The following is a 23,334-nucleotide window of genomic DNA, read 5'->3' as shown; positions in this document are numbered from 1 at the left end:
GACAGAGCGCTCCTCTGAGGCTGGAAGGGTTACTGGAGCCTTCACTTGGCACCCACAGCCCTGAGACATGGAAAGAAGGGAAACAGGTACCAAATCCCACAAGCCTCAGAGATAATTTCTCACTGCTTTGAATATGAAACCTCTGAAATCTAGTCAAGCTCCCAGAATCACCATAGGGGGTGACAGGAATTTTGGTTAAGCCAGTATTATCTGATAAGTGGAACACTAACCTGGCTTTACTTCCTATTTTGATGATGGCTACCTTCCAGAACCTTCTTTCATGGAAAACATGACAAAAATTCTGGGAGAATTGCTATTAAATAACCTCTGCTGCTTAAAAACAAGGCCAGACCAGCAGACCTTGCTCTCAGCAGGACACATGTAAGAACTAGTCTACAATAAAGAAGCTATGAAGGCGTGTTCAGAGAATTAGAGGGTGTCAGAGCTGGGAGGGAAATTGGAGTTCAGCTAGACCAGGCTTTCATTTTACAGATAAGGAAACTGAGGCCTCAGGGCATATCCAAAGTGATCTAGGGGGCATAGGGAGTCCAGGATTTTCTTGACTATCCCATTCTTCACAAGGCCACTGTTCCCCTTTTGGGTTGATATTGTCGTTCATTCATTCATTCAGTTTTTACTACCTCCTATGTGTCAGATGCTTGTAGGCACTGCTAATTTTGTTTCTTTGAAGTTTTTAGAAGTGGAATAAAAGAGACACATTTCTGTGGACTACATTAAAGGAGGAAAGGAGTTTTTCCCCAGTCTGGGGAAAGTCTGGTGACTTTTGTGAGCCTGGGGCATCTTTGGGAAATGCCTGCCCTTTTGGGTGTACCTTTCAGATGAGTGTGAAATATCTGTCAGGTAAAGGGGTGACTTGCCTAGGCTGCCCCCACTTGCAGTGACCCCCGCTCCCAACAGCCACCTGGCAGTGTGGCCCAAAGCAATCTGGAAGTAGACATCAGCAGAGATTCTCTGGATCCAAATTTGAGTGAGGGCTGGCGGGAACCCAGGCTAGCTGGAGGCTGCAGCTTGCATGGGTCTCTCCGTCTGTTTCTCATCATTCTCCTCCTACAGTTTGCTTGTCAGTCCTTTGCTCTTGTTTACCTCTGTGTGGATAATTCGTCGATTATAAATCAGAGAACTTGGCACGGAGTTCTGGATTATCTGTGATCTTTAACTTTCCCAGGGCAAAAGAAATTAAACCAGCGAATCTCTTTGTTTCTCATGGTTCAGCATCCAAATCGTGGAAGTGTGAGTCTGTGTGGAGTGAGACAGCCTGAGCCCACCTCTGCCCTGGCCCCCACGCTCTAGATGAGCAGTCATGCATCCATGCATTCATTTATTCCCTCAACAAATATTCGGTGAGTACCCATGTGGCACACTCTCTTCTAGAAACTGGAGATACAAGGTTAAAAAAAAAAGGACACTATTCCTTCTTACCTTGTTTGCATCTTAGTATGGGTGACAATAAGCAAACAAACCAACAAACATACATGCTAGTGATAAATGCCTTGAAAAAACGTAAGCCGGGTAAGAGATGGCAGTGAGGGGTGCACTATTTTACACACAGTGGGGTCAAGAAGACCTCTCTGAAGAGGTGACATTTGAGCAGAGATTGGATGAAGAGAGAGTAAGCAATGTTCAACCCAGAAAGAACATTTCAAGCAGAAGGAATAGCAAGTGCAAAGGCCTGGGACAGGGACAAGTGTGATGTGTTTGGGGAACAGTAAGGAAGCCAGGGACTGGAGTAGAGCAAACAAAGGGGACAACTATAGTACATTAGGTCAGAGCAGTGGGCAGGGGCCAGCCATGGAAGTGGTGACTTCGGATTTTGTTCTGAGCCTCACAGGATGTCCTTGGAGGTTTTGGATGGGAGTGATGCAGCAAAGATGAACATTCAGAGGCTATAGAGAGGCTTGTGGAACAACAGTGGGCCAGCTTGGGTTAAACATTGGCATTCAGACACATGGCAATGGTAGCTGCACCTCATGGGTGGTGCTTCCAGTGGGAACTTTTGAGAGCTACATGTCTCAACAGGGTGAGGCTGGGCCTGGGAGCTCACTACCTCTACCAATTAGTGTTAAGCCCAGAAAAAGGAAATGCTGCTGTTTAAATCGTAGGGTTGGAACCTGTGAGTCATAGAACCCTCAGCCAAATGGACCATGGTGAGCTCTGGAAGTTACTGGTGCAGGGTCTGAAGCCCCCATCTGGGTTGTTTTGCCACCCGTGGGGACTTCCAGACACATTCGGAAGAAGCAGACTCAAATACAAACCCCATATTTAGGGGGTCCAGCTTTATTTTTGGCTGACTGTATACTGTCTGGTCAGTTTCCTTCCCAGTGTCTTTTGCTTTGGAAAAGGCAGGCTACCTCACAGGGGTGCGGAGAGAAAAGGGGAAACACATGGATTTGGGGCTCAATCAACCCCACAACACAACCGTCACCTCATTACTCCACTGGCTTTTGGAAAAGCTACTGAACCTCCTAGAGCTGTGCTGGTCAGTGCAGTAGCTGCCAGCCACATATGGCTGTTTACATTTAAAGCAATTTAAGTGAAATAAAATTTAAAAATTTGGTTCCTCAGTTTCACTTACCATATTTCAAGGGCTCAATAGCAACATGGGGCTTGTGGCTACCTATTGGACAGCGAGATGTAGAAGGTTTCCCTCGTGGCAGGAAGCTCTGTTGAACAGTTTCACTTCTTTAAAAAGGAAGCGATCCATGAGAACTGAACAAGTTAACAGGCACAAAGCACACGGTGCTCTGCCGGTCTCACTCCAGGTGCTCAGCAAATGGTAGTCACTATGATTGATCATGTGAATCTCCATCCTCACTCTGCTACCGACTAGCTGCGTGGCGAGTCATTCAACCTCTCTGAGCCTCTGTTTTCTGATATGTAAAATGGGAATAAAAAGTACCGCGGAGGACATTCCCACAGCATAACATGATCCTTGTTTTTCTCAGTTCTCTCTGGACCCATGAGAACTTCCTTACCAACCCTCAGCTGACTTATCTAGACCAGAGCTTGGAAACTCCAGTCTTGCAGCACTTAGCAAGAAGCAGGACCTACTGTGGCCCAATAATGCAATCTGGAGATTTTGGCCATTCTGAAGGGTTTGACCATGGCTTGTGGTATGGAGTTCTAATGAAATGAGTGGACAAATCTGATCAAGAAAAATAATCATTTGACTCAAGTCGGATATTTACCCTGCTCTGCTCTGAAAGACAGCATGCCTTGGGTTCCCCAGCTGCAGGCCCCGGCTTCCCTGGCTAAACGTTCCTCCTGTGGGCAGGGCTCTCAGAGAGGGGCTCCCAAGCAACCCTTCTAGTGTCTCAGCCTCCAATCAGTCTTCCATTTTCCACTTGGGGTTTTTGTTGTTGTTTAAACGTTTATTAACTGCAGGCATTTGGCGGTGGAAGTTGGGATTTGCCTGAGGCTGGGAGGAAGTTATTTGCCAGGCCAGGATAAGGTGTGGTTTAAGGATTGAAACTGGAATCCCCTTCACCTGCTTAATGCATTTCAGGGGAGATTTGTTTTCAACTCCCAAATTACCTGCTAGGAATTCTAGACCTGAGATCCTATCTCACTGGCTGTTTTCTTTCATTTTCAAAAAGAAATACAAAGAAAAAAGAGTGAAAGGCTCAAACACAACATTCTTGCACTCTCTTAAATACAATTACATACAGTGAGTGATTTTCTTCCCTGTCTTCTATAAAGCGGTAAGGCGAGGGCCTGACCTAGCCCAGAAAACTTCTGCTCCCCAGGAGGTGCGGCTGGGAGCTGCGGAGAGCAGGTGATACTAAAGCCATTTCTTACGTGCTTACGTGTGTCTTACTGAAATATAATTTATTTTCAAATATTAATTTTATGCCCAGCAATCTTACTAACCTTTCCTTTAGTTTAATAATTTATTTGTAATTTTGGGGGTATTTTCTATGTACAAATCACACAAAGGTTATGGGGAGTGTTAAAACTCATAATGGAGTCTCCAGTAAAGTCAAGTTCAGAAGAAACAGCTAGAAGGACCTGTGTCCAAGCTTGTGGAGGGTAAGTGAGCAAGAAGTTGCCTAAATGATGGTATAACTATGAACAACAGGACAAAGATAGACAGCAAAGACATTTCAGACATATGGACCAATAATTTCTTTTCTTCCTTTCTTTCTTTTGTTTTTTTTTAGAAAGACAGGGTCTCCCTCCCTCTGTCATCCAGGCTAGAGTGCAGTGGTGCAATCACAATTCACTGTAGCCTCAACCTCCTGGGATTAAGCGATCTTTCAGCCTCAGCCTCTCAAGTAGCTAGGACTACAGGTGTGCACCACCATACCTGGCTATTTTTTGTCTTTTCTTTTAGAGATGGGGTCTTGCTATGTTGCCCAGGCTTGTCTCAAACTCCTGGCCTCAAGTGATCATCCCACCTCAGCCTTCCAAAGTGATGGGATTACGGGTATGAGCCACCCAGCTGGACCACTTTCTTTATTTCTTCTTTTTTTTTTTTTTGAGATGGAATCTCACTCTGTTACCCAGGCTGGAGTGCAGTGGTGCAATCTCAGCTCACTGCAAGCTCTGCCTCCCAGGTTCATGCCATTCTCCTGCCTCAGCCTCCCGAGTAGCTGGGACCACAGGCGCCTGCCACCATGCCTGGCTAATTTTTTGTATTTTTATTAGAGACAGTGTTTCACCATGTTGGCCAGACTGGTCTCGAACTCCCACGCTCAGGAGATCTGCCCGCCTCAGTCTCCCAAAGTGCTGGGATTACAGGCGTGAGCCACCGCGCCCAGCCAGGAAGCTGGACCCATTTCTTTAGGCTGGCAACTTTAAAATATTTTGGCTATAAGTACTCCTTTATATGCTTAACAGTTGTTGACTGATGATCTTGAGGAGCCTTGGTTTATGTGGGTTGTATCTATTGATAGATCCTGTGGTAGCCATCTTCTAGAATAGCCTCCAAAAATCTTACCCCTAGTATTCATGCCCTTGTGTAGTCTCTTCCCAAATTGAATCAGGGCTAGTCTATGTGACAGAAAATGGCAGAAGTGATGGTAGGTGATTTCAGGGGCTAGGTTATAAAAGGGACTACTTGTTCCCACTTGGCCTCTATTGTTAACTCTGGAGAAAAAGCAATCCTGTGTTTTGAGTACCCCAGGGGAAGACCTACATGGAGAGGAAGGAACCAAGGCCTCCTGTCCACAGCCAGCGACACTGGCCTGACTTATAAATGAGCTATCTTGATGGCAGATCCTCCAGCCCCAGTTAAGCCTTCAGATGACTGCGACCTCCTGAGAGACTGCCTAGCCAGAACTGCCTAGCCAAGCCACTCCTGAATGCCCGAACCACAGCAACCAGAGATAACAAGTGATTCTTGTTGTTTTAAGCCACGAGGTTTCAGGATACTTTGCTATACAGCAATAGATAATTAAATAATTTACCATATTAAAAACTAAAACCAAAAATAATATTTGTTCATTTAATACATATTCATTGTTAATGAATAAATTAACATTTAGTAATTTATTAAAATGCATATATTCACTAATCCATTTAAATGTTAAAAATAACAACATTTTATTATAAGAATAACTTTTTTTAAAAACCCAAGTGAGAAGAGTGACAGTGTTTTACATTTTTGCAAATCTCTTGACTGTCTGACTTAATAGAAGACAGCTGGATTCTCATATCGGCTTCTGCATTCAATCAGCTGTGATAATGTTGTTTTGGTTGAAGTATGCGAAGGAAACCCAGCCTCACATAGATATTTTGTTGGAAAAGGGAGGAATATTTTAATAGTCTTTTCAGATAATTGTGAATATTCTTGTTTGACATTATACCAAAACTCAACCAATAGTAGATTACTAAGGTTAGTTGCAGTGTAGAATCTGAAACTGTATCAATGAACTTTTTGTGCTCAGTTATGTTAAAATTCAGTTGTCTGGCTTGTACTCTGAATAGATCTTTTGCTCATGCATGATTTTGTAATAATATGCATGGGTCATTTGGAAAATATTGCTTCACTAAGTCATGCAGATTTTTTAAGTTCGATGCATTTCATGATGAAAACTAAAAGTTCTTATTTGTTAATATCATCACTGATCTCATCAAAAACCTCTATAAGTGTTGGGAAGGTGTTAAGTTCACTATGGCAGATGCAGGTTTTAAAAAATTCTAATTTTTGCTTTATACTTCTATTTTGGCAGAAAATACTGTCAATTATTTTCTTTCTTGAAGTGATGAGCTCAGTTTTTTCATTTTTGAGAAAATGCCTGTCAAATAACCAAATCTGAATAACCATGGTTACTTGGTCCTTTTGAGTAAACATTGTGTTCCATGAAAGTGGCTAGTGCAGATCACAACTCAGGACACTCACACAAGTGCTTTTCCTCCAGATGACTGTCATACTTCGGGATGCACTGGAAATGCTTGATACTTTGTTTCCAAGTCATCACACAAAGAGAAGGGAAGGGAAGGGAGAGGGGGGAAGGGAAGGAAGGGTACACTTTTGGGCAAGATTTTATAAAATTAATAATTTTTAATGTCTAATTTAGGACATTCTTCAGTGAAACTGGCATTTTTTTCCACCTGTAAGTTTGTAGCAGTGAAGAATACCATGATTGCCAGCATAGTTCAGCGCCAGCAATTTTACCCAGATGTCAACACAGTGAAGAAGGCAAATAACATCTTGGTATTATTATGAAAATAGTTTTCAGCTTGCAGACACCCTAATAGGGTCTCAGGGATCCCAGGGGACTGCAGACCTCACTTGGAGAATCAGTGCTTTAGGGAGATGGCTGCCATTCAACTACTGGTAGCATTTACAGGTAAATGTGCTACATGCTAAGACATATATGTACCAAGTCTTTGGGCAAAATTGTAATCACCACCATTTATTGCATAAACTAGAAAACATATCAGCTTATTCTTGTAGCTGGACTAGATATGAGACAGGCGTTTTATTTAAGGGGGATTTTTTGTGGTTTTATTTATCTCACTTGTCAAAGGTATATGGATGGTGGTGAGGAAGCTAGGCTCTAAGCCATTTCTGAAACTGTCAGTGTGGAATAAATAAGATATATAAGGAAGCTAACACTTGCACCCCTTCCTTTGTAACTCTTCTACCGCCTTGATCCAGTGAGCCCTGAAAGCTCAGGGGGCTGAGGAAAACATCCTTTTTAGAGTAGCAGGGTTCCCTCAACTCCAGTCTAGAAGTGGGCAAAGTTCTCACATTGGCAGTGCCTGCAGCATGGGACAAGAGAAGCAGCTGGCCCCGAAGGCCGCGTTTGTTCAAATGGCCGTGGCACCTGTGAGCACTGTACTGCCGTGGAAGAGCTCAAGTTATTGCCTCTGCTAAAGTGCCTCTGAATTTCTACAGAGTGGACTTAGAGCAAGACAGGGCGGGGACACAGTTGTTTTCCATTCTTGTTCAGTTAGGCTTACACATCCTCTCACTCCCAAAAGGCAGAGTAGGCTTGCGCCCCACACCTGACTGGGTTCAGCTCTTTGGTGAGTGATTGCGTAGCTGTTCTGCCTGTGACTACAGGCCCTGGTCTGCAGGCGGGAAACAACAGGCAGTTGTGTCCTGAGCCCTGGGAACTGGAGAGCTTTCCACATCTGTTCGCCTAGTCGGGGGCGGGAGGAAATCACCAGAACCTTCAAACATGGGGCCAGAGCAGGGAGACAAAGGGGAAGCCTTAAGCCGATGGCGACCCCGGGTCATATGAGCCCCCCCAGGCGCCCCCCCATCCCCTTTCATCCCCTCAGGTCCCCGACACTCAGCCTTTTCATCCTTCTCCAGGTCAGCAGGATCAGGTTAATGTGAGTTGACCAGAAAGCTTATCAAATGAAGGCAGGGACAGGTGTTTGAAACCCCTTCCCTGCTGAAAGCTGGGTTGAACAAGGTTAGCAGTGTAGCTGAGGCCAACTTCCTACACTAATTGCATTTTCTTTCCTGGAGCTCCTTCTCTTCCCCTTCCTTGCTCTCTGGTTTGGAACCCCTCAAGGTCTCTGAGAGCCGGTAACCAAAACAAACCATTCAAAAAACGAAGGATTTAGGGGAAAAAAATAGGGGATGTGACATTCTAGACCGAACAGTGGCCCTTCTATGCCAGAGCCTAGGAACCAGCATTTGGAGGCCACTTCCACCCAGTGGGCATGCTGAAATCAGTTACTACGGGCTTATCAGAACTGATTGCACAAACCTTTTCCCAACTTCACAATCATGATGTCCTATTTGTAGCTTGAGTTGACCAAGGTGGGAATATTTGTACCACAGAAATCAGCAAGCTACAAACCAGGCTTTTCCACCTCCAGAGCCAGTTGTTAAATATTTACCGGCACACCAATGCCTCCACTGTAGCTACTGTCACTCAAAGTATGATTCTCAGACCAATTACATAGGAATTTCCTAGAGATCAGAAATGAGGTGGGGCAGGAGGGTTGTTATTTAACATGCAGATTTCCTGGCCAACCTGAATTAACTGAATCAGAGTCTCTGGAGGTAGCGCCTGGGGAAATGCTTTTTAGCAAGTCCCTAAGGTTATTAATAAATTCAGTAAAGTTTGAGACTTCAGCCTGAGGGAATAGGAGAAAAGAGTGGGTGTGCATCTGACTCTTGGCATCTGGAAGGAACAGCTGGCTTCAGTCCCAGTTGGCCTAAGAATGGACAGCTGTTTTCCCTTGAGATAGAAACTTCATGACAGGAAAAAGAGGTGGGAATTTTGGGGTCTCAGCTACCCACTGACAACACGACTGGTTCTGCCTTAGATCTCAGGATGAACCCATTTTCCAACTTGAGACTTTGACCCAAGACAGCATGAGCAAATGCCCAGATGTATGTACAGCGTGGAGAAAGTCACCATCATTTGCACCAATAGTGGGGCCAGTGGAGCCAGGGAAATCCCAGAGTCAGTTTTCCATATTAGATTGCCCAGCACAGCATTTTTCCTTCAGATTTGTCTAGACATTATCAGGAGCTTTCACAATAAGGCATGATTTTGTAAAGCGAAGACCTTGTTGACTTCATCCCACTGAGCTGGAAGAGAGGGTCTTTTAAGGCAGAAAGAAAAAGAGAAGAAAAGGAGAAGAGAGAAAGTTTATTTGCCTAGATGTAAAACAGAAAGTTCATAAGGAGCTTAACTCTGCTTTCGATTTGTTTTGCACCTGCCTGAGGGAGTGGTTTAGACGGGGACAGGTAATGTGAAAACAGAGCTGGTTAGTAAATTCAAGAGCTGGGGTTTGGACCCAATTTTACAGCAAAACAAACAAACAAAAACCAATGCCCTTTCCTGCCAAGCACAATGCAGTATTTTTTCAACATGCAGTTGGAACCCAGAAGAATCCTTAATGGGCAACTGGGGTAGTGACATAGGACATATACGCTCAAAGTACTATGATTTCCTAAACCATCAGAGCCCTCTATATCCTGATGCAAATTCTGAAACATAATCCAAAGCCACATGTAAAACTTATGGGGTGATAGGCAAGTAAATTATGAACTATTAGATTATTGGCTATTAGATTATGCACTGGAATGGATAATTGAGAGTCAACCATATTGATGCATATCATTTAGGCACTCCCCATATTAGACAGTTAAGCTTGTAGCAGTTTGCTAAGTTCATGATCATGTGATCATTTCCTATATATTTGTTCTAACTATTCAGGGCTTTAATTAAACATAAAACTTCATCAAATGGGAGGAGGAAGAAACCAAATGGCCCTTCAGGAAAACAAGATATGAGCTCATGTATTTTTTGCCAGGTTTCACGGCCTTTCTTTGTGCCCAGAAACTCTTCCTCACCCCAGGACCCATCGTCACTTTAATACTATCCATTCAACAAATACATAGTGAGGACCTACTGTGTGCCAGGGAGGGTGTGGAAGAAAGGAGACAAACCACCTGGTCTCATTCTCAGGAATTTTACAGTCTATCGGGAAACAGGTATTACACAAGTCAGTATAAAAATAAATAAGTGATTATACATTGTCCTAAGGGCTGTGCAAGGAAAGTACAAGGTACAAAGAGAAACGTCAATAGTCCTGAAGGGTTGACTGCATCAAGAACATGTCCATGGAGACCAGGCTGATGGGGTGTTTGTTTGGATTGTTTTGGGTGGCGTGGGGTAGGGGTAAGGGGACACGGGGCGTTCTGTTTGAGGTACTTGAAAGGGCGGTCAAGTAGGTGACTGAATATCCAAATCAAGAGAGTCGGTAGTGGAGAGGTGATTCAAGCCCACACCTGGATGAGGTCATAGGGATGGAATGTCCGAGGAGAGGCAACAGCTGGGGCCTGCTCTCTGGGCCACCCATATGCAGAGCTCACGAAGGAGGCACTCCCAGAGAGGAGGGAGTCCCAGAAGCCATTTGCAAAGGGTATTTTATGAGTGGGCAACGTGAAAGTACCAACATCAGAAAAGCAACTCAGGGCCTCCAGGACACACCTGACTCCCCACTTCTCCCTTCTCACGAGCCAGGCAGGCTGTCTGCAGGCCAGCCAGTGAATTGAACTGGGGCTCTCAGAGTCTGAACAGCTGGCCATGTCTTGGACAGTGCTTCGTGACTCTAAGTTATTACTTTCTGTTCCTTTCCTAGTCCCGAACTCAGACCCGGGCTCTTTGCTCCCCAGAGCTTCTAAGTGTGTAGGTATCAGGAAGAGAGCAAATAAACCAGTTCACACAGATGTATGAATAATGTTTAATCAGCCAGTTCTCTTTGAGATGTATTGTCATAAAGAAGCAAAACTAAATCTCTAATCTGTGGAATTTCAGGCAACCTTAGACGTTTCACGTGGTGCCCTTGAGAGAGAGACCTTTTGAGCTGGGGCTGCCACCCTGTTCCCTTCTAGCTTCCCCGCACTGTTCCTGCAGCAGCTTCTTTTCTTCCTCCCTTTCTGAATCCCCAGAGTCTTGAAAACCTCCAGAATTCTCAGAATGGTTCCTTAGGCACCAGTGGCCATGCCTCTGACAATTACAGTAGCTAACATTTATATGTAATTGTTAGCCCCTCATATTAAACCTATGTTAACCCTATGTTAAATGAAGTTAACCATAACATAGGGTCGCTGTGACTTCACAGCAAACTTCAATCCTACGTTAACTGACTTCACAGCAACCCTATAAGATTGGGTCGGTTACTCTTCTCCTCTGGGTGAGGCTGCGGCTGGATGAGAGATGTTTATTAACTGCCTGTGGACACACAGCTGGCAGGCTGAAATTTGAAGCAGGGTCTTGCACCCAAACCACACTCAGGGCCTCGTGAGTGGGATGTCAGCCTGAGTCTGCCCCCGCTTGGGTTTGCTGTCCTGAGAGAACAAAAGCAAATCCATGTTCTGGTTCTCTGAGGCAGCTCTTACTAGACCTTACTCAGCTTGACACCTTTCTGCGGCTGGAAAGGAGGACAGCGCAGGTCAAGGCCCTGGTTGCTGATTACAGAAAAGATGGGAGTCATGTAGGGTGTCACCTACTGTCTCCTGAGGGAGAAAACCGAAAACTGCTACCTGAATTTCTAGGATGAGGTCGAAGGCATAATCTTTTCAGGTCAAATCTCTTGGGCAGAATTGAAGAGACTGCAAAAAAAAAAAAAAAAAAAAAAAATGGAAGTTTCCCTCACCGTTTCTGGGATGTCTGAATTCCTCCCTCTCTGGCATGGAGCCGCTGGAAGGCTCCATAATCCTCCCTCTCCTGGCTCAGAGGCCCAGCTACACTTTCTAAAACAACCCAGAGCCATCTGATTTGAAGCATGTACCGGCTCGTGTGTGGAAGACAGTAATTACCTCCATTCCAGTTAGGAAAGCTGAAACCTGCCTGTTTCATGCCTCAAACAATTATCGAAGTGCCTTTTGAAGCTCTGGATAGAAGAGAAAAGCAAAACAAACCAGAGCCAATTAGAGCCTGGGATTTGAGCGTGGCTTAGTTTTGTGCAGTGGGACTTGGGGGGAACTGTGGGAGAAGGTCAGAGGTCACCCCAAACCTCCAGCTGCCAACCAACTTTGCCCGTGCCAAAAGAACATTATTTAGCATTTAAAATCAAGGCCCCTCTGCCTGACTCAGGAACAATTTGCAGGAGCAACCTCTGCATCAGCTGTGAAGAGGGCTCCCTGATTAGATAAGGCCTGGAATGCATTTGATGTTGAACAAAACAGTTCTCTGACAGCTTTTCTTACTTGCCATTAGAATGTTTTCCCCTCAGCTGAAACTTGGTAAGATAAAGTGAATCCCCAGGGACCCTTTTGTTTTTGGGTACATATTTGAGGAATATTTGTGGCCTGTGTTCCATTTGGAGTTAAGGTTCTTGTTCCCTGAAGTTCTTCCAGGCTTGGTGGTAAAATCTGGCCGTTCAGAGGCAGGCTGTGATGAGAGTGGAAAGCAGATACCAGGCATGAGGGCAGAGGACAGCAAGTGGCTCTGCCGTGGAATGGGAAGCCTGAAGCCTTTTTTTACAGTCCCCAAGGACAGTTCCCTGGCATTCAACACTGCCACAAAGCACAGAGTGGAAAGTGGAGTTGGGGCATGGAGGGGGTTGAAGCTGGATTAGAATGAACTTGGCCAAGATCTGTTCATGATGTCTGGGGTGGCCTTTTGGATTAATAGGATTTGATTGACTGTCAGGGCAACGTAGCACTATCTGGGAGGTTCCCTTTTGAGTTTGGGTGAGGATCAGGAAGACAGCCAGGACCAAAGAGCCCTAAGAGAACCCACTATACCTTATTTACATCCCTAACCCAAGCTGGATAGAGGAGCTTTCTCCTGGCCCTGGCATAAGTGCCCAGCTTTCCATCTGCCTGTCATTTACCCCCTCAACAGTGGGCTTTGATGTCTACCCTCTGCTACAAGAAAAAGCATTTGTGGGAATGCCTCTTGGTATATGTGGGGGACTCTCCCTTGGCATAGGGAAAGTTGTCCTCCATACACACAGGTTTTGTATCCTGCAAGTGCTGTATTTTCTATCTGTGTTTGGTTGAAAAAAAAAATCTACATATCAGTAGACCCAGGCAGTTCAAGTCCATGTTACTCAAGGGTCAACTGTATTCCTATAAAGCAAAACAAAGAAGCATATTGCTTAGGAAGGTGTCTGTCATGCTCAAAATGGGATGAATATCAATGGTCTGGTGGCATCAAAATGGCCAGTTCTGTGACAGTGAAAGAGGTTCATGTCTTATTTAATCTTTTGATAATAATAACAGCTATGGTGTATCACAGCTTTACCAAGTACCAGACACTGTTCTAAGGGCTTTGCATGGTTCACTTACTCCTTACTTCAGCCCTAGGTGGCAGGTGCTATAATTATCCTCATATTGCAGACAAGGACATTGAGACAGAGATGCAGCCACCTTCCCAAGGGCACACATGGCGTCTGCACTGCTCCTGACCAACCGACAGAGAGAGCTGCTGTCACGATCCTCAAATGAGTTACGCATGTCAAAAGTTTAAAAATAAAAAAGATAAAAAGATGCATAAAATTTAAAAATGTAACCATTTCAGGCTGAACAGACTAAAACTGAGAGATGGCCAGAGCAGAATATGAAAGATAAATCTATGGACAGAGTAAACCATGACTGGCTTGAAATTAGGGGCCTTACTCCTCCACACTCCTGACAGCGGTTGGTTCAAGACCAAGAAATAGAAGCACATTGTGAGTTCTACGCATGCTGCCCTGGGACACACAGAGGCTAAACATACCCACAGGCTCAAGCTGTCTTTGAAGTTGTGCCTAACAGATCCGAGATGCATGATGAAGGAATGTTCTGGATGCGTTCTTCTGAGATTTTAGAACTGAGTTCACTCACGTTCTCCTATGAACTGTCCCTTGTAGTCACTGTTCAGAAGGATCCCAGGCTGCCTGTGTCAATGATTTGACCCCACAGATGGTTCTTTTTTAGGTTCTGACAGGGAGCAGAAATGAGTTTTTTGACTCAAGAAGATGGACTTATCTGTAGTTCTTTAAAAACCATTTATGTGATTTACAGTGTTTTCTCTGAGGCAGGTCTCCAACGATTTCTCTCCAGGATGTGGCAGAGATCACCAGCTGCTTAGCAGGCCCTCAACTGGACCAAGAATGTTCGTGATAGGGGTTTCCACCCTTTCCATCTGTGGCCTATGATAGGCAGAGTAATGGCCTCCCAAAGATGTCCAAGTCCTGATCCTTTAAACCTGTGCATATGTTACATGGTGAGGGAGAATTAAGGAAGCAAAAAAGTGCTAATCAGTTGACTTTAGGATAGAAAGTTTGTCCTTGGCCCAGCATAATCACAAGGGTCCCAATATGTGGAAGAGAGAGGCAGAAAAGACAATGTCAGTAAAGCCATGTAAGAAAGACTCAATGGGCCATTGCCAGCTTTGGAGATGGAAGGGGCCATAAGCCAAGGACTGAGGGCCACCTCTAGAAGCTGGAAAAGGCAAGCAAATGGATGTTCCTCTAGAGCCTCTAGAAAGGAACATCGCCTTCCAGATGTCTTAATTTTAGGCCAGTGAGACCCGTGTCCGACTTTTGGCCTCCAGAATTATAAGATACATTTTCCTTGCTTTAAGCCATTCCATCAGTGGTAACTTGTTACAACAGCAATAAGAAAGTAATTCAAAGTTATCATGGTTTTCAACCCCCAGGTCATAGGACCTGGAGGACATTGTCCCATGAGCTGGGAAGTGAAAACCATGGTGGTCACCTTAGCATCTTCCCACTGACTATCTGGGAATTCTCATGGTGCTCCTGGCTAAGCCCCATCTACATGTGAGCACTTCAGCCATCAGTGTTTCCCTGCAATGGGGTCTCTTCTTGATGAGTGATGTTCCATTTCTTAGCAGTGTTGCCAGGGCCTCTCCTTAGTGTGGTCCAGACATCCTGTAGCATTACAACAAGCTGCTTTTCACACCCTCATTCGCCCAAAATGCCAAACACTTCCAGCCAGCACAGGGTCTGGGGGATTTTTCTCCCCTTCCAGATAGCCAGCCACAACTTCTATGAGCTCCCGAATATAGAATTAGCATGATAGAACCATGACATGGCAAGCGCCAGGAGCCAACCTGAGCCATCCTAGGATTTGAGAAGTTATCAACTGGGAAATACTTGTGATTTATAATTTTCTTCCGTCCTCCACCATTCCATCACGTGAACATCCAAGTCAAGCTTCTGAGCTGGGTTAAGAAACTGGAATTCCTGGGGCTCTGGTTCAGGCTCTTACTACCTCTGTGACATTGGGAACATTGGTTAAGATCATTGTGCCTCAGTTTTCTTATATGTAGAATGGGGAAAATATATGAGTTAATACATGTCAAGTGCTTAGTGAACTGTCTGGGTCATATTCAGTGCTATAAAAGTGTTCATTGTTGTTGTTGCTGTTGTTCCTATTGTTGTTATTATTAAATGGGTCCCAAATCTTGAGGCAAGTCATTTGGAAAACCAGCTTGTTCATGGTTTGCCACATATAGTCATGTGCCACATAACAATGTTTTGGTCAACAGCTGACCACATATAGGACTATATAGCCTAGGTGTGTAGTAGACTATACCATCTAGGCTGTGTAAGTATACCGGATGATGTCTGCACAGCAACAAACCCACCTAATGATATATTTCTCAGAACGTGTTGTTAAGCGACATGTGACTGTATTATACTTCTAACAATTGAGATGAATTACCGTTGCACACAGTGCTGAAGCTCAGGTGTAGACACCCTCTTTTAAAATATTTTTCCCATGAACATGTCCTCCAGGAAGCAGGCTCTGGTGTGTCACAGCCAGATGAGTGATTGTTAGGGAAGACAAAGCCTGTGTTTAGAGTTATGCAAGTGTAGTGGGGAGAGGGCATCTTATTGCTGACTCACACCCACTGGCAACCCAGCCTGATTCATCTAGACTGCTGCAGAGCTCTCTGCATGGAAGACCTCAGCTCAGAGGATCTCAGCGCACTGCATGGCCCACCAAGAGCCTCTAACATTCAGGCCTCTTCGTTCTTCTGGATTCAGTTCTTAGGTCCCCGAAAGTGGTAAAGGGGAGAGGAGAAGACTAGCTCATTTTCAGCCAGGAGTGGCCCCTGGCACATGGGACACTGCTTGCATTGGACAGAAGCCACTCACAACAGGCTGCCCTTTCTGGGTGCGGCGGCCAGCCTGCCCTGACAACAGTGCAACCTGAATCTGTGACTCTTAATGGCTGCTTGGGACTGCTGCAAGACTCTTGGGTCTGTGACTTGCCGAAGAGAGAAGTTTCTGGGCAGAACGGGGAGCTCAGGAGAGAAAAAAGTTACATCCGCACTAAGTTTCAATTATAAAGCCCAATGATAACGATGACCAAAACAAAACAAAAACAAAACAAAACAAAAAATCCTACATGCTCTTTGGTATTATTGGGACTGAAAACAATGGAACTGGGTTTCTTGACTTTTTCTTAACTTTAATCCCCATGAAAGAGATTTGAATTACAATATTTTATCAAAATAAAAACCATCTGAACAGCTGCCTGAACTAACCTGGGGGCCTAGACAGTGTAGCTTCTTGACCTCTGGCATGTGGGGGAAGGGGACAAAAGGAAAGAGAGAGTAGGGGAGGAGTGAGCTCCTTCTGTTTTCTGGGCTGGCCATTTGAGGCCCGTGAACCAACTGAGCTGATGTCAGACTCTGGCACTCCCACTTCCACGAGTCACAACAAAGTGGCAGGGATCGGGGCACGCCTGGGTCTCCGAGAAGTTGCACGTTGTAGGAGAAAGAGAATATGCTGCGCAGACACGCCCAGATTTGTGTTTTGCTGCTCCTTTCACTCTATGTGATTTAGACAAATTACATAACCTCTCTGCAAATAGGGAAAACTTCCTTGTGCCTGTTGGTCTTGGAAGGACTGGGACTACATAATGCACCAATAGAGTGTCTGGAGCACATCAGATATACAATATATGAGCAGTAGCTATTTTTATTATTAAACACAACAACCACTTGGGCCAAAGGCCACCTAATTTGTAGAATCATAGAGCAGGAAAGAACTGCAACGAGTCAGCTAATACAGTATGCGTAGAAAGAAGCCTGGAAGGAAATTTACTAAATATTAACAATGATTATTTCTGAGCAGTGGAATTGTAAGGATATTTGTGTTTTCTTCTTTATACTCTTTCAAATTTTCCAAATCTTCTTTAGTAAATGTGTATTTTTAATACTACAAAATTTTAAAACATTATATTTATTTTAAAGTCTTCCATCTCAGTTTGCGGGCTCCAGTCAGATTGCACTAAGATTGCATCTAAAACCACAGTCGTCCAACCTGTTGCTAAAGCCATGAGAAAGGGCTGGCAGTAAAGAATTCCTTCCACTCTTCTGTACCATACATCCTGAATGGAGCATAATCCCTGCATGGTTTCTAGCCCATCATAACCTTGCTACACTGTTTCATAGAAAAACTTCAGCCATTGAGAATGATGTCATTCATCATATTTCCTCTTTCTTTGCCTTTTACTGCCAGGAAGCCTTAAACAAATTTAATGCTCAATTACGGTAACAATTAACTCAGATTTTGGGCATAATTTTTTTCCCTTCTTCCTCTATGGTTTAATTTTCTCTTTTTTATTCAACCAACTTATTGCATATGTGACTTGCATTGTAAACTACCTCAAGTACACTTTAAAAGTTGGACATAAATCATAAGTAAATGAAGCTTTATCTGATCTCTTGTAAAAACCCATGAGCAGCCTGTTAAAATTCATATTACTAAACATCTCGACCAATAAATGTCAGGAGGGTGGCATGAAGAGCAAGAAAGAGAAAGCTCTGAGTCAAGGTCCATAATTAGTGGAAAAAAATAAAATCCTGGCAAATACAGATTTGTTCAGAACTAATTATTTCCCTTTTAAAATGGTTACTTAATACTTACTCTAATATGTTCTTTGAGCATCTATTGGGTGTCAGACACAGTTTTAAATGTTATTTCATTAATTTTGTGAGGTAGGTATTATCATTTCTAGTTGAAGAATAAGAAAACTAAGACTGGAACAAGTTAGATAACTTGCTCCCAATCTCCCAGCTAGTAAGTGGTAAGTCTGCAGAAGAAACCCTGCTACGTCCAACTCCAAGGAATTCACAGCCCTATTCTGTTTCATCAAATACAGGTTTTCTTTCTCAACTAATACAGATTAGTTGAAATGGTCAACCAGGCTGAAGCCACTGGTTGGCTGTGTTCTAAATCCAGAAGCCCAGCTAGAGGCTCCTGTGCGGTGAGAAGGACTAAAATTGCTTCAAGTGCAATGGATTACTGGGGTTAGGCTCACTTCTAAAAATGAAACACTGAAGTGGGGCTTTCTTTTTGTTTGTTTGTTTTTGAGACAGGATCTCACTGTGTCAACCAGGCTGGAGTGCAGTGGCACAATCTTGGCTCACTGCAACTTCCTCCTCCTTGGTTCAAGCAATTCTCCCACATCAGCCTCCCCAGTAGCTAGGACTACAGTCGCATGTCACCACACCGGGCTAATTTTTGTATTTTTTGGTAGAGATGGGGTTTCACCATGTTGGCCAGGCTGGTCTCGAACTCTTGACCTCAGATGATCTGTAAGGTGGACCTTTCTTACTAGGAAAGAATGTTGAAAAACAGCTGCTGATGATCACGTCTGAGACTGTTTCTTATAGGAAACTGTAGGCCTATGGAGGCAGGAGAAATAATCACAGCCCAGCAACCAGAAACTAGGTGCTTTCACTACTCAGGGAGAGATCGGTAACACTATGGCTGGGAAAGATCTTAAATCATCACTTGATTCTGAACCAGAGACCTCTACAAAACCTCTAGGATAGAAGAAAATGAGGAGAAAGAAGAAAGAAGACCTCACTCTCAAAATTAGTATCCAAGCAGATATTCAACACTAAGAAACCCAGCTGACAAAATCAACATTTGTTAGACTAATTTTGTCCAAAAGAAATTAACAGAACAATCTGACTAAAACTTTAAACTAAATTTGTCTAAATACTCAAAGAAAAATAACATCTACTTTAAAAAAGGATATTGTGAAATAAAGCAGGCAGAATTAAGAATTGGCAAATATGAAAAAGAACAAATTAAAAAGATAAAATATACAGCTAGGATAAATTCTAGACATGAAATAAATGAAGAGAAAATTAGTGACTAGGAAGATAGTATTTAAGAAACCACCAAAACGTAGCCCAAGTCAGAGTTAAGGGCATGAAGATATACTGAGAAGCTCCAATTTTTATACATACATATGAGATAGTAAACCTATCTACCTCAAGGATAAAAATGATAGTATTAAAAGTTGTGGCTGGGCACAGTGGCTCACACTTGTAATCTCAGCACTTTGGGAGACAGAGGCAGGAGGATCTCTTGAGCCCAGGAGTTCAAGACTAGCCTGGGCAACATGGCGAGACCCCATCTCTACAAAAATTTTTTTTTTAAATGCCAGGCATAATGGCATGCACCTATAGTCCCAGCTTCTTCAAGGGCTGATATGGGAGGATTGCTGGAGCCAAGAAGTTCAAGGCTACAGTGAGCCATAATTGTGCCACTACATTCCAGCCTGGGCAACAGAGAAAGACCCTGTCTCAAAAAAAAAAAAAAAAAAAAAAAAGAGATGAAAGAAAGAAAGAAAAAAAGAAAGTTACCAGGGAGAAAGGAGAGTTATTTATAAAAGAATGATAGCTACATTGATAATAGACATCTTATTAACAACAATAGATTCTAGCAGACAGTGGAGTGGTATCTTCAAATATCTGAAGGGGGAAAAAAATCACCTGTAAATCTAGACTTTTAAACCTACACAAGCTTTCAAGAGCCGATTTAAAAGAAAGGCAGTTTTAGGATTTTTTTAAAAATGAAGTTTATATCAGTCTTGAGTCTTCACTAAAAGAACCATTAAAAGATGTATTATATCAAGAAATAACTCAGTTTCAAGGTAGGGCATAGAAATCAAGAAACTATAGTGGGCACAGAAATAAATAAATTAAAATAGACTTACTTCAACTGACTAGAACTAAATCTGGAGTTTAAAATAAAAGTTAAATTAAAAAGTAATATGTTGAGATAATATGTTAGTAGAAAGAGCATTTACTGGGTAAAGTGTGCTAAGAGTCTTGCCTTGTTCAGGGAGGAGGATAAGATATTGAAAATTTTAGACTTTAAAACATATATAATTAAATGTGTATGGTAAAACTTTAAGGTAATTATGAATAGAAAAGAATGTCAATCTATAGGTTCTAAACGAACAAAGGAGAAAACAGAATATAGAAAACCTCACCAACCTAAGGGAAGACAGGAAAGACAAAAAAAGAAAGAAGACAGGAAAGAAGAAAAAACCTAAGAAAAGATAAGAAAGAAAATAAATAGAAAACTAAATAAAATGGAAGAAGTAAGTCAAATATGATGGTAATATGTGATACAATATTACATTGTATACAATGTATACAATATACAAAGATCCAATAAATGTAAGCTTATTAAATGTATCTATTAAAAATTGGAGAATATCAGATTAGAATTTTTAAAGTATTCAGTTATAGGCTATTTTCAAAAGACCTACTTAAGCCAAACCACACCGAAACTTAGAAATGAAGAGATGACAAAAGACATACCAGAAAATGCTAACCAAAAGAAAGGTGGTGTCACAGTAAGGCAAATGGAATCTAGGGAAATATATATTAATAGGGATAGAGAGATATATAATGATACAAGAAAATATAATATTCATGAACCTATATGCCCCTAAAAACATAACCTTAAAACTCAAAACATGTAAAGCAAAAACTAAGAAAATTTAAAAATATAAAATTGTGGTAGATTTAAATTTATTTTTACAGAAATTTATTAAAAACATAAAAGATATAACCACAAACTGATATATCCTTTACTCAAAATCCAACAATAGGCCAGGCATGGTGACTCACACTTATAATCCTAGCACTTTGGGAGGCCGAGGCAGGAGAATCACTTGAGTTCAGGAGTTTGAGACCAGCCTAGACAAGATAGGAGGACCCTGTCGCTACAAAAAAAATTTAAAAATTAGCCAGATGTGGTGACTACTGTGAAGGCTGAGGAGGGAGAATTGCTTGAGCCTGGGAGGTTGAAGCTACAGTAAGACAAGATGACATGCCACTGCCCTCCAACCTGGGTGACAGAGCGAGACCCTGTCTCAAAAACAAATAAAAACCAAAGTCCAACAATAGAGAATATATGTTCTTTTTCAAAAATATGTTAAACATTTACATAAATTGACATAACAGGCCACACAAAGGAAGATCTCAACAAATTTATAAGAATTGATAACTTATAGACATATTTTCTGACCACAGTGGAATCTGGTTTTTAAAACTCAATAAAAGATGTGTTTAAATCTAGAAGCAAGGAGAACAATAGATTAAGCCTGAAAAAAAGCAGAAAAAAATAAAACTGTCAGAAATTAATGGAAAAGAAACAACAACAAAAGAACGAACAAATCCAGAATTTGATTATTCAAAATGACTAGTAAAATAGATAAAAACCCTAGCAGGGCTGCTCCAGAAAAAAAGAAAATGCAATAAATAATATTAAGAATTGAAAAGAGAACATAATTTATAAGATAGCTACAATTGGAATTAAAAAATCATAAAAAGGTAATGAGCAAATCTATGAACAACTTAATACTAGTAGAGGAAGTTAATGATTTTTTTAGAAAAGTAAATTTTGAAAGTTGAATCAAGAATAATTAATTGGAACATCCAAATCAACCAATAACCCATGTTGGAAATGAACTGCTACCCCAAATCAAAGTCTTCTACCCAAAAGACATTGGGCTTAGGTGGATTTCTGGGATGTTTGGCCAACCTATCAAGGAACAGCTAACCCTTATGTTATACAAACTGTTTTAGAGTGTAGAAGAAAAGGGAAAGTGACTTATCTTATGAGGCACTTGATATCAAAACTAAGAATACAAGTATAGACTAATCCATTAAAACATAGATGAAAATTTTCTAAATAAAATATTACCAGAGATGACATGTCTTAATACAGATGCAGAAAAAAAAATTATTTTATAGAATTCAAAGTTCCTTTATTACATAAACTCTTAGCAAAGTAAGAATAGGCAGGAACTTCCTTAACTGGATAAAGAACATATAACCAATACCTTTATAGACAACACATTCAATGGTAAAACTTCAGAAAAAAGATGATACCTACTATCACCCTTATTATTCAATATCATTCTGGAAGTCCTACCAGTGCAATGAGAAAAGAAAGAGAAATGAGGTATAAGAATTGAAAAGAAAACAGACAAACCTATCTTTCTTTAAAGATAATAAGGTTGTTTGCACAGAAAATCCACTGAATCCATTGTATAGCAAAATTATTATAAATAATAAGAGATTTCATTGAGTTTGCTGAATACAACATCCATATACAAAAGTCAACAGCATTCTGTAGGCACTAGGTAAAACTAATTGGGAGACAGAGACTGAGATTGTAGCTGGAGGGGAATGTATCAATGTAGGATTTTTAAAGATGGGAGATTCCTGAGCACTTTGTTTGCTGTTGAGAATAATCCAGTAGAGTGAAAGAAGTTGATTGTGCAAAAAAAGAGAGGTGGATGACCTTAGAAATAAGTCCTGGAGACATCAAGAGAGGATGGGGTGCAAAGCACAAGTAGAGGTGTTTGCCTTTAAGAGGAACAGAGCTACTTCTTCCATTGCAATGGGAAGGAAGACAATTCCTATGCCAGGAGGTTTACAGATGTCACAGTGGAGGGATGAGGGAGTTTCTGTCTGGTTATTTCTGTTTTCTCAGTAAAACATGAATTGAGATCATCAGTTAAGAGGGGATGATCATTGGAGGTCTGAGGGGAGAAGAGACAAATAGTGACCTTAGAAAAGTTAAAATAAACTTAATATAGAAAAAAATGTAGCCTTTCTGAGCAATGTTGAGTACTCATTTGAGGACTGCAGTCATAGATTTAAAGTGTAATCATTCAACTCAGTGGAATTACTTTCTCCATTAATCTTAAATTGCCTCAGGTCTGTTTCAGCCTAAGCCAATAGCTGGGTTTAACCAGATTTGAAGATTTTTCTAGGAGAGTTTGGCATGAGGAGAGAGGGGCAAAGGGGTGTAAGGCAGTGTTTATAATAGCAGACCATGGAATTGATCATGGGTAAAGAGAAAACAAGGACCTGTGAGGAGGTAATAAATAGAACAAAACAAAGCAAAACAAAACAATAAAAACAGACAAGCAAGTGAGCTTAATTGATTGGAGGTCTTATTGAGGTCAAAAAATTATTAGAGCAGAAATACTACAGAAGGTTGGCTGGAAGGATGAAAATGGTGGTCAGCGTATGACAATTGAAATCTAGACTTGAAAGGTGGTGATGACAAGGTTGGCTGTGGCCATTTAAATGTAGCTGA

General features: G+C 42.1%; 1 protein-coding gene across 9 annotated transcripts in view; it reads left to right on the top strand.

Moving 5' to 3' along the window:
- Window positions 1-23,334, top strand: part of LOC105472874 (RAD51 paralog B) — an 861,624-nt gene that overhangs the window by 686,515 nt on the left and 151,775 nt on the right. For 2 of the 9 annotated variants that reach the window (XR_011625797.1, XR_981891.3), the window contains one exon: window positions 1,234-16,424. The exons of the other annotated variants lie outside the window; for them this stretch is intronic. The gene's annotated coding sequence lies outside the window, so the exon portion shown is untranslated. Of the gene's footprint in view, window positions 1-1,233; window positions 16,425-23,334 lie in introns of those variants that run through there. 9 annotated transcript variants of the gene reach the window in all.

This window comes from Macaca nemestrina, chromosome 7, assembly GCF_043159975.1.
Source record: "Macaca nemestrina isolate mMacNem1 chromosome 7, mMacNem.hap1, whole genome shotgun sequence".
NCBI lineage: Eukaryota > Metazoa > Chordata > Mammalia > Primates > Cercopithecidae > Macaca > Macaca nemestrina.
The sequence above is the reverse complement of the archived record's forward strand: the minus strand, read 5'-3'. Positions and strand labels throughout refer to the sequence as shown.